This window comes from Pongo pygmaeus, chromosome 2 (assembly GCF_028885625.2).
Source record: "Pongo pygmaeus isolate AG05252 chromosome 2, NHGRI_mPonPyg2-v2.0_pri, whole genome shotgun sequence".
NCBI lineage: Eukaryota > Metazoa > Chordata > Mammalia > Primates > Hominidae > Pongo > Pongo pygmaeus.
In genome coordinates this window covers 181204696-181217161 of record NC_085930.1, presented here as the reverse complement: position 1 = coordinate 181217161, position 12466 = coordinate 181204696, and the positions used below count along the sequence as shown (strand labels likewise).

General features: G+C 36.9%; 1 protein-coding gene across 9 annotated transcripts in view; it reads right to left on the bottom strand.

The window, feature by feature from the left end:
• FNDC3B (fibronectin type III domain containing 3B) overlaps window positions 1–12466 on the bottom strand; it is a 361515-nt gene that overhangs the window by 311294 nt on the left and 37755 nt on the right. For 2 of the 9 annotated variants that reach the window (XM_063662426.1, XM_063662427.1), the window contains one exon: window positions 8167–8203. The exons of the other annotated variants lie outside the window; for them this stretch is intronic. The gene's annotated coding sequence lies outside the window, so the exon portion shown is untranslated. The remainder of the gene's footprint in view (window positions 1–8166; window positions 8204–12466) is intronic. 9 annotated transcript variants of the gene reach the window in all.

Genomic DNA, 12466 nt, shown 5'->3' with positions numbered 1-12466 from the left:
GGCTTAATACACCCTACATTCGATTTGTGCATGGTATGTGTTGTGCCGTCCCCTACCTTCGATCAACTGATGACTCAGTACTGATCTTCCCAGGGAAATCCTCCAAACCTCTGCAGACAGCTGTGCCACATTGCATCCTGTTTCCAACATTCACTAAGGAAATTTCCTCATCCCTAATGAATTCTTACCGTTTTTTTCTAGGGTTTAAGAAAATCCTATGGTAAAATATCTTCCCCCTAGTTTTATATTGTACTCCTATAACACACATTTTAAAAGATGTTTTCCTACACTCTTGATTCAAATATTTAATTTGGAAACAAGAATTAGTAAAGTAATAATAATTTGTGCTGAACTAATTTTTACTTTTACTTTGCAAATTAAATAATTAACAATTTGTGCTGAACTAAATTTTACTTTGTCCTATGGGTATTAGTTGCTCACTATGAATTTTGAGAGCTCACAGGACATTGAAAATCCCATTTATCCAAAACTAATTCTGTGAAATTCAATACCATGACAAGTCAGTGCTCTTGTCAATGCCTTTTTTGTCCCGTAGAAAGCTAATTTATCACTTAAAACAGAACCCTGAATATTATTTGACTATTGTCTGTAAATTTTAAAATCTTACAGTTGGATAAATGAGTAAAAATATAACTATTTTTATAGCTTTTGTACAAGCTAATCATTTTAAGCATCACACATTCCACAGGAGAATACTGTCAACACAAATAATCATACAATCATAATGGCTACCTTTTGTAGAATTTATTTAAAATGTGGTTTTTAAATGATCAATTTCATTTCTTTTTTAGATTTCACTATGTAAAATTTTTTTTATTTATAAAAAAGTGTAACACTGGCACCTACTTTTAAATCAATTTATGAAACCATTCTCTTTTGTAGGATAAGTACTGTCATTGAAATATACATCCTACAAAATACAGTTTAAAGAAATATAATAGCTATGTACAAAACATTTCAAACATTTATATTCAGCAAATCAATTGCATTTCAAAATATAATTACGAAGGTACAGATTTGTGTGATTTGATGTATGGATATTACATTTAATTTAAAACATACTTTACAAGGGATTCATTCTAACACGAGAGACACTGACTGAAACCTACATGATACTGAGGAAAGATGACCGTGGTGGCCATCTGGAGATTTGGGTTTCAGTTCTGTTACGTATGCTAGCTGCATGAGTTAAGTTTCTCAGTCTACATTTATTTGCAACATAAAAAGGTTGGACTAGACTACCTGCAAATTCCCTTCTAATATGAACTTCTGTGGTACCAGTACAGCGCTTTTGCTAATTTCGGATTAAAGTCGTAAATAAAGGCCTACTTGGAAGAAATTTTCCCTAGAAAGTACCTTGTTTAGCCACATAACTTTACAGAAAAATTACAATAGCTGTACAACACTCATTTAGGTCACACCTTGAATGATAAGCATTTTTAGGCTGTCAGCTTTTCCAGGAACAAGATGTGGCAGGCAATTTCCTGGTTCTAAGCATATTACTTACTCTGAAAAAAATGAATGGCTGAGGTGATGAATGATAAAAGCTTCAAGATCCATGAACCAAAGTGGTATACTACATTCTCATTTCTTGCTAATGTGGACTATATTCTCTTGCAGACTTCTAACTATTTAGAGGTCTCCAATTATTTGGAGATCTAGAGCTAGGGCTCTCAAATTCTCAATCAGCCTTCACGTGCTACAGAAAGATCACAAATGGAGAACCATTTAATTCTTATAGCCCCTGGCAAATACCAAAGATTCCAAATCATATTTTTACATCAGCATTAATTTTTCCCCAGTGAGGGTTTGATTTCATTTCCAGCATGTTACAACCTATACAAGTTTTAAAAATGCAACATCAGGATTTAAAATTTGCAATGCAATTTGAAAAAAAAAATTTTTTTTTTAATCAGCAGTACCTCTGAGATTATCTATTCCATCCCTTATTTTTCAGAGTTCACACCACTGATTAATGGCAGGATAAGGTCTCTTGCTTTTCAAATCACTTCAAATTTCTAAGCATATTTTCCACCTAAGTTTACAAAGGAAATCTAACCAAGTTATAAGCTCTTTTAACGCCCACACACATATGCACTCACTCTTACTTATCAAATTCCAAAATGTTAATTATCTCACTGTCTTTCCCTATTACATCAGCCTCTATGTAAGAAGTCCCAAACCTGCCAAGTACTACGGCTCACAGAGAAAACAAGTATTATCTATGTGAATAACAGCAAGTCTCTAAAAGACCAACAGCAGAAGAAAAAGATGGCTTCAATCAAGCTGATAGTTTATAATACAGGTAAGTTATGCGCCGTAACTAGAAGTACATTACCTAAAAATAGGAAATCAATTCTTTTCAAAAAAGGTATATTTATTTTCTAAACAACAGAAAGATGACTCAAAATTATCCTTCTCATTCTGTTTTGATTCTACACTGTTATGAGTATGCCACCTCCTTCCATCTCCGGGAGTGGCTTGGAAGAAATGGAACTGTAACTCTGGTAAAGGTGAGGAAAAGCAAGAAACCACGTGAAGCCAGGAACTCACTACCTGTGGTGTCTGTTCTTTAATAAATCTATCCAGGTGAAAATTTCTAAGGTATGTGACATAGGAAAAATACTCTGCTACATGCTAATACATCTTCTGTAGAAAACTTCCATCAAGCCTGAGAAACTCTGAGTTGAAGAACTAGAAGTTCTTTAACACTACACTTCAAAGAACTTTTAATATACACTGAGAATCTCCCCAAGGCCGAACGTTTTTGAACACACAAACTTTTTAAGATCTAATGTTCACTAGAGAATGCCTTTTGGATAACTCTGATCTAACAACTTAATTCTTTTCAACTCTCCTAATGAGATTATGTGAAATCCCAATTTTATAAAGATTATATGAAAATAAGAAATGTTATTAGCATTTCACTTACATAGCTCCTTTAAATAAGAACAGACCAATTTTTACATAAAGAGTCACATAATCACACAGGCAATTCATGAGTCTAAAGGACTAATTGTACAATCTAATTTATCCATATAATAACAAAATACAAGTCACATTTCCACATTAAACATGGCTTGAAATTGCCAATTTTCCAATGTACCCTTGGAAGCATATGCCATTTGTTCTTTATATTAAAAGGTATGCAGAGCTTTTTCTTTTTAAAGACCGGGTCTTGCTCTGTCATCCAGGCTGAAGTGCAGTGGCAGGATCATGGCTCACTGCAGCCTCTACCTCCTGAGCTCAAGCAAACCTCCTGCCTTAGCCTCCCAAGAAGCTGGGACTACAGGTGTGTGCCACCATACCCAGCTAATTTTTACTTTACTGTAGAGACGTCATCTCATTATGTTGCCCAGGCCAGTCTCAAACTTCTGGCCTCAAGCGATCCTCCTACCTCAGTCTCCCAAAGTGCTGGGAATACAGGTGTGACCCACCATGCCTGGCCCAGAGCTTAATTGTTTAGGTCTTAGACAACAAATCTCAAGCATTCATTTCTCCTGGATGAAATATCACTTTTTACAAGTAATATGTTTTAAATCTTTTGCAATTTCTGCCACCTTTACAAACAGAAAAATAAAAGCTCTCTAGAGTAGAGACTATATATACACCTATAGAGCCCTTCTAATACTTTGAGAAACAAGCAATGCGGCCATGCACTTTTAACATCCGAACCCATTATGCATTAATAGTTCAACAAAGGAAGCACTTTTCCCCAGACTCACATTCCATGCTACCACTTCCACAGTCAAAGCACTGAGGTTAATTCCTTTGAATTGCTATCTTTTCTCTTCTGCATACCATCAGCAATCATAACAATAATCATAAAAAGTCTAGACCTCAAAGAAGCAGAGGTATTAGATAAACACATCAAGGGGCTCCAAGTTTCAATTGCCTAACAAGGGCCATGGAGGCAATGTCGATGAGTGAAGTGGTCGACCTTTCCTTTATTTCCTTTCAAAAAACATGGCTGAATATTTCTTCATATGTAAAAATTAAAGAATGTAAAAGATAGGAAAAAGCAACTGACAACTCAGCTTCGGTATAAAGAGTCAACAGAGAGTCAGGGAGACTGTGGTAAACTAGAGAGCAAATGCCCTTTCTTAACAGTGAGCTGCTATTTAGTTCAAGACCTTCACTAACCATATAGGAATGCAGGCCGTGTTGTCAGATCTTTCAGTTTCTAAAGAAAAAAACAAAACAAACGAAAAAAGCTAGAAATCTTATTTTACGTGAAATCCCTTAGTTCTTAAATGTTGCTTGCAAAGTTTTTAAAACACTGTACAAAACCAAATGCAAAAAAATCTGTAGGCCATATCCTGAAGCCCAACTTTACAAATTCAATCTCATTGATCAAATCAAATGAGGTAAGCAGTATCATCCCAAGATGTCCCACCACTTGCTCAAAGCTGAAAACATAATCTAAGATCAAGGAGATGATCTCATCACCTTGTAGCACCACGTATTTACCACATGTTGATTCATTTCATCACCAAATTTACTATGGAGCTGGAGCACCTACTATGCATTAATATGCTGTTTCAGAAATTGAAACTTCACCAGTGCCCAAGACAAAAAAAGAAAGGCAAAAATTCTTGTTCTCATTAAGTTTACATTCTCGTAAGGGGAAAGAAACAATGAACATAATAAGTAAATTATGTAGTATGCAAGAAAATGATAAATACTATTTTAAAAAACAGAACAGAGTAATTGAAATCAGGAGCACTAACTACATAGTCTCCTACCTTATGAAAGTTTTATTTGGGGCCAAAATCTTTTCTAAGGAGATAAGAAGCCGAATACGGCCAAACCATGTAACTGGACAAATTAACCTTGAATGTCTCAGTTTCCTTATCCATAAAATAAAGATACTGTTGCCTGATCTATGTAGCCCCAACTTATGTTGAAGACAACCATTAGCTAAATATTTGAGTGAACAAAAGTGAAAATAGTAACACTATTTTAGTGGTAGAAGCACAATACTGCCTCATAAATCTTTCCAGAGATTCAGAATATACATATATGTATGTGTGTGTGTGTGTGTGTGTGTGTGTGTGTGTTTGTGTATATACATATATTTTTTTTTTTTTGAGACAAGGTCTCACTCTGTCACCCAGGTTGGAGTGCAGTGGCACCATCGCAGCTCACCACAGCCTTGACCTTCCGGGCTCAGGTGATCCCCCCACCTCTGCCTCCCGAATAGCTGGGACTACAAGCGTGCACCACCACGCCCAGCTAATTTTTTTTTTATTTTTTTGTAGAGATGGGGTTTTGCAACATTGCCCAGCCTGGTCTCAAACTCCTGGCCTCAAGCAATCCTCCCACCTTGGCCTCCCAAGCTGCTGGGATTAAAAACGTGAGCCACCGCACCCAGCCCAGAATACTTTGTAAATGTCCCAAGCACTTTGATCCTTCAGAAGTAACAAGTAGCCACTAAAATCATTAACGTTTCCCTTCCATTCTGATGTTGACTGATCCAAAGGCCACAGAACTGTGGCAACCTCCATGAACTCTAGGAGAGGCTTTTACTTTTTTATACTTCTCTATTGTCTGAAAAAAAAATTTTTCTTTACTAAGAATATAAATAACTTTCACAATTAAAAAGAAAAATAAACTAAAGTCACAATGCAGTTAAGAAACAGAGCTAAACCTATGCCTGGGTCCACGTGGCTACTATACTTTCATTTCACAAAAAGATTAATAGATTTAACAGTGTAGAAACAAGATTTATAATTCCTGATTTCTTTTAGTATTTTTTTATTATAATCTGACCACATCTTGAAGTCATAAGAAGATGTCAATATATAGAAGAAATCAAGTTCTTCATATTTTCTACCCATCTTCACTCTAATTATCCAGCACTTACCATTTTCATTATGAATTGGCTTCCTAACAACTACCTGATGTCTTGTATTCTCTGTGAAGTTGCTAGTGAAGTGTTTTATTTGATTGCCCCAATTACAGGACATGATCCTTGTGAGATACCCCTCCATAGGTCTCTCATGCTTCTACATATCCTGCCATTTTGTATCAAGGCCATTTCTCAAAGTTATGTTTGCAGTGAGCAACGTGAACAGACAGATGAGGTAATATCTTCCCCCTTGGAACAAAGAGCAAGTTCATTTACTGCATGCTATAAAAGCAGCAGACTCTCCAAGTTCAGTGCTCCTCAGCAGCAACGCAAACCCAAAGTGTGTGCAGCTCCATCTGCACGCTCCATCCTTATCACCCCTATGGGACATGGGGGCAAGGACGAATCAACATAGGCATGCCAGTAAGCCCTAAGCATAAGAGTTTACACTATTTGGTATGTCAGGAATAATACAGTCCTTTTTCTGTGGTACAGAAACCCCTTGTCTTCTCCCAGTATCCATGAAACTGTGGCAGGGTAACTATCACTTGAAGTAGGGTAAAATCAAAACCCAGACTCAACAACATCAAATCAAGTTAAATAATCACTGATTTATTCTGAGATGTTGTTCTTGGTAAGCTTACACACCACACTTGCAAACATTCTAACCCTAACAGCATGCCTAGTTTCCTTTGTCCTTTATCACTAAAGCACACAAACGTATATACAGACATGAAATATCGCACTCCATACTGGGTTTCAGAAATACTTAATAAACTTGAGTGGAATCTAGCTGTCGCTAATTCATTACCTCTTACTTCTAAATGAGTAGAGAGCTACATCTGGATGTGAAACTGGCATTTCCAATCCAGTCTTCTACTCTTGCACTCCCTCAGCACAGACCACTTCAGAGAAAAGAAGAGTAAGTTCTAGGCAAAGAGTCATAAAAATCCACATTAAGTCAAACTTCTCTGGGCCTGAATCTGTTTACCCACAAAGCAAGAGGGCCAGACCAGAGGGACTTGTCTCTTTTTCCAGTTATAATTCCAATGATTCCACGTTCAGCCTATACATGGGTGGAACATTCTTTGCTGCTTCGTTCAGTGCTGGAGTAGGTTACAAAGTGTGGTCCTGCTGAACGGCTGGAGAATGAACTAGATGTCCTCTCAGGATGACTCCCGGCCCTATAATCCCATGATGTGCTTATAATGGAATTTGGCTGTCCTTATAATTAGAAATGTAGCTTGCTGGTCACACATCTGGATCAGATAAATCTGCACAAAGAGCATTTCACCAGAAGCAGAAATGCCAAGCATCCAGCAGCTGTGTTGTTACATCAGCCTTGCAAATAACAAGGAATACTATTTGTCCATAGAAAGTCAATGACTGGGTCAGGCAGAATAAAGCTAAGTTTATTCACATTATTTGGGGAGAGGAAAAAATGTTTATGAAAATATATATTGGTCAGACCTCCACATTAATGTATGAGACTGATGAAGAAAATAATTCATATACACAAAAGAAGTCAAATGCCAAAACTATATCCTTATTTCCTGCCGTCTTAATGATGAGTTTATTTTTACTGAACTTTTATAAATGTAATAGGCTCCCCTGACTTGCATCTCAACATATCACACAGAATTGTGAACCTAATCCATAATTAAGTATTATCAAAGTGTCAAATGTACTCTGGGAATATTCACATCCATAGAAAATAAATGTGCTTCAAGTTAACAATTAATTTCACTCAGCCATTGTGCCCGGATAATATAAAACAAGAGGAAATTATTTTCCTCAAAAGAAATAAAAGCTCTTTTTAGCCAATTAGGTAAGCATTAACTACCTTTCACTTTGAAGCACATTTCTTAAAACCAAATGCTTAATGCACTAATCTAATTGCTCTGAAGAATAACTGCCAAAAGGCATGATGAGTGACAAACAGGTATGAATACCAAATCTGTCACCTGTTAACTAACCTTACCAACAGAGCCATTCAATCTTCTAATTTATAATACTGTTCAGAATTTTATTTTCTGCATCCAAAAGTTTATTCAGCATATTATCGATTTAAGAAAAAAGAAAACTTTTCTATCAAGTCGATGCCCTATTTTGAAATGTATGTATGGAATTAGATATTAAGGTTTTATCCTGTAAAATGTAAAACTCAAAATAGAGTCACTTTATATACAACTATTATGTACCCATAATAATTAAAAATTAAAATGTTAAAAACAGTCACTTTACATACAAAGCACAAATATGGAAAATCACAATATTAGCATGACTGCCCTTACTTCAAAATTCCAGGCTCATGTCAATAAGTTTTGTGCTCTGTAAAGAAAAACAAAGAGAACAAAAATCAGAGAGCTACTGAGACAAAAGAAATGCCACCGACACCAAGGTTACATTTCTGATTAATGGAGAAAACAGTGATGATTAGAGAAGTAAAGTAAGACAGAAGCAAATTTCTGTAGTTGCTAAGTGGGAGAATCCAAAAGGTAATCTAACTCTCAGTTCTTACATCTGTAAACCACTGGTGCCAATCAATATCTATGATCAATCCCGAAGAGAGTACTGGGATAAAAAAGTCAACCAAATAGATGAATCTTAGGGAAAACAGAGTTAATACATCACAACTTTCAATTGCTATATATCAATTGTTAAAGTAAAATCTTAGACTAGAATGACACACCGATGGTCAGTTAATCAATTTTTAAGAGCGCATTAACTATTTCCAAACAATGGGAAACAACATAAGCAGCTGAAGTCCTTAACTTATATGAATTCCTAAGTTACTATAAGGAAAATGAATCCAACACTTGAAACAATCTAACAGTTGGATTCAGAGAATCTACTCTACAAGGATTTTACATGAAACACATGAGGTGCCCTTAATAGACACAGAGAGGAGATTCACGGTCTAACTCCCGTCTGAGGCCTGGCAGGTTTTTACTAAGTAAACATCAACTTTGAACCCATGATGGACACATCAGTCTACCACCACCAGATTACAGGTGAGCTCTAAGCCTTTGGGCTTTATCTCAAAGTGAAACAACACTAGAAGGGCAGATTCCATCCCTTCAAGACTAGAGTCAAAGATTCAATGATTCAGGCCTAGTACAGTGCCTCACACCTGTAATCCCAACACTTTGGGAGGCTGAGGCAGGAAGACTGTCTGAGACCAGGAGTTCAAGACCAGCCTGGGCAATATAGCAAGACCCTTCATCTCTAGAAAAAAAAAAAAAAAATTTAAATTAGCCAGGCATGGTAGTACATACTTACAGTCATAGCTACTTGGGAGGCTGAGGCAGAAGGATCACTTGAGCCCAGGAGCTCAAGGTTGCAGTGAGCTAGGATCATGCCACTGCACCCCAGCCTGAGTGACAGAGTGAGACTCTGTCTCTTAAATAAAAAGAAAGAAAAAAAAAATTCTAAGCTTCAGAAGCTTCAACTTCAAGGTGGGAACTCCCAAGACATGGTTACTAGCAGGACCACACTCAGTTTCAAAACTCAATTCATGAAATATCCAATCTCATTTCAAAGCCCTGGATACAAGGCAATTAATGAAACTGGGTGGTACCCCCTTTTTTTTATAATTCAGGTAACTGATTGTCATTAGCAACTAGGTCTAAGAATGAAGTATGAACATTTTGTAAGACAAACCTTATTTTTCTGTTTTGAGTTTTTCCGTAGCCCCATTTTCTTGACTGGGCATTTAACAAACTTTTCGTTTTAGGACCCTGTTTGTGATCTCAGATTTGAAGCTGAACATCTGAGACATTACACAGCCTCACAGACAGGGTTTCAGTTACCAAGACTGACAGATCAACAGCTAGGCTGGCAGTGCAAAAATCCACTATCTGTTTTTAAAGAAATGGATTTTCTGCCTCCATGTTTTTCATTTCCAGGAATAATACTTCTCTTATGATAAGCAGACTTGTAAAATGAGGAGAAGCCCTTATCAGAAACCAGACTTCCTCCCTCTCCACACCCAGCACCTCTCTTTAAAAAATGTCCCAAATCCTGTCTTTATTAGAATTTGAATTTTGTCATCTTAAAGGATACTGGTGATTTCCCATATTATGGCTATACAGGAATTATCTTCCATCCCCAGTGCTAAAGTAAGACCTCAACAACAGCCAGCACAAGAATCATTGCAAGATACCTCTGTTTTGATGGCAGAAATGCCCTGATTGCAAAATTTCTTTCCAATTATCTGAAGTCTTTTGGGTCTGTATCTGTCCAATTCACTTCCCAGTTTGTTCTTCCTCATCTCTTCTATTAAACTAGCAGAAGTATCTGGGACTGCAGCTCCCAACACAGAATCCCACCAAGGCCAAACTCCATCTTTGGAGAAAGGGAGGGACCCATTCTGGATTTAACAAGCATGAGGACCATGCAGGCTCCTGAGACTTAATTAATACACATTTATTTTTCTTCCCCAACCAGCAGAAGATACTGAGGCCTCGTCTCAATTCTAACATGCTATAGTTTAACAGCATGACTTTTACAGTAATGATGAATTCATATTTTTTATGTCATGTCTTCCTAATTCTGGGGAGATCATTCATTCATTTATAAATCTAGGGCCAGATCAAACTAGGTCAACCAACACTGACCTTATATAAATGTCAGTCTCTACCAAGGGCCTACTGCATACATAATTTCTATAGGGCATGAGTTAAATTATTATCTCAAAGGTTACTAAAATACCGACCTCAGAGATTACGTGGGGAAAAGTCATCAGTGTGTTCTTTATTACCTGTATAACAGATCGTGTAGTAAACACATTCCCGTGGCAATCATGTGATGGTCATCACCAAGAGAACTTCCTTTAGCAGGCTGCCTTGGGCAGGAACATTGAAAACTTTTACCTGAATTGCCCCTCTCATTTGAGGAATGCACCCTCAAACCAATGAGCACAAGAAAGACACCTGGGTGGCAGCGGGCAGAAAGCTATCATTAAAGTCAAAGTGTTTAGTGCAGATTGCCCTCAACCAAAGTACCACTGTTTTCTCATCTACAGCAACCTTAATGTTTCAGTATATTTGAATATCTACCCCCAATCAGCCTACTGCTCATTTCAAATAAGCTAGGATGAAAAAGACAAGGCAGGTTTTGTTTCACAAATGAAATTTACTATTTTCAAACAAAAGGAAAGAAATACATCCTGCAGTCACAGGCCTGTGGATCCCCTGGCTCCTCTACCTTCTTCTGATGCAGCAACCTACATTCCACTGGAGGTGGAAATTGCAACAGCCCCTAAACCACAAGATGCCATTTACAGGTCCATAGTACAAAACAGCTATTTTCACATATTTCAAATTGAGGGAAGGGTTCATTTTAAGAATTAGTACAAAGTGTCATCTCACCTTAAAGAACAACAAGTCTAAAGAAAAGAGTTCACAGAAAAAGAGTCTAAAATATGAGCTCTGGCTGGGTGCAGTGGCTCATGCCTGTAATCCCAGCAATTTGGGAAGCCAAGGCAAGTGGATCACCTGAGGTCAGGAGTTCAAAACCAGCCTGGCCAACATGGCAAAACCCTTCTCTACTAAAAGTACAAAAATTAGCAGGCCGTGGTGGCGGGGGCCTGTAATCCCAGCTATTCGGGAGGCTGAGGTGGGAGAATCACTTGATCCCAGGAGATGGAGGTTGCAGTGAGCAGAGATCGGCCCCTACACTCTAGCCTGGATGACAGAGGGAGACTCCATCTCAAAAAATAATAATAACAAATAGAAATAATTAAAAATAACAATAAAATATGAGCTCTAATTTGGATGTCTACCTAAAGTTATAATAATTAAACACATTCCACTCTTCTGTGTGTTTTATTTTGGCTACTATTTTTTGTTTTGAAGCATCATTCTGCTGTAAACCAAAAATATAATTTTTTAGGTAAATGTTAATACCAAATACTATTCCAGTCCACCTTTGGGAATTTAAATTACTAGGCAACTTAAAAGTATTCAAGTTTTCTTTTTTTTGGGGGAAAAAGTCAAATATTTCTACAAACAGGAGCCTTTCTACATGAGACCACAGAAAAGAATTCATTAATTTTCTCTCAGACAACCACACTGGAGGCCAAAATCTTTGTTCAGGAAAGGGAGAGAGCATTCATCAATTAGGTATAGTAATGTTCTGGGGCTTTGTTTATAAGTCTGACATAAATCGCCATATGCTAACTTGGACTAGAAAGCTTTAATTGATATTTATGTAGTTCAGAATAAAGTAAAGGAAGAGGCCTGTGTGAAAACACCACTCCATAATGATTTTCACACCGCTGGATCAATGCAATCCTATTCTGACTGAATAATGTCATCTTTAAGGCTTCCTTCCCATGCCCTTTCATTATCTAGACATTAGTTTCTCATGTTAGAAATATATTTACATCTCCTAAGACAAATTCCTAATTTGTAAATTTTCAAACAGAAGGAAAAAAAATCAGACTATTTTTTAAAAGGTAAATAAACTGCAACTTCACCTAAGCACAGATTTTTAATGCTTCAGATTCCTTAAATTACATTCAACTTATTATAAACACTTTTTTTTTTTTAACCAATTTATTCCCATCTGTTTCAAATGCTGGGTCTCCAG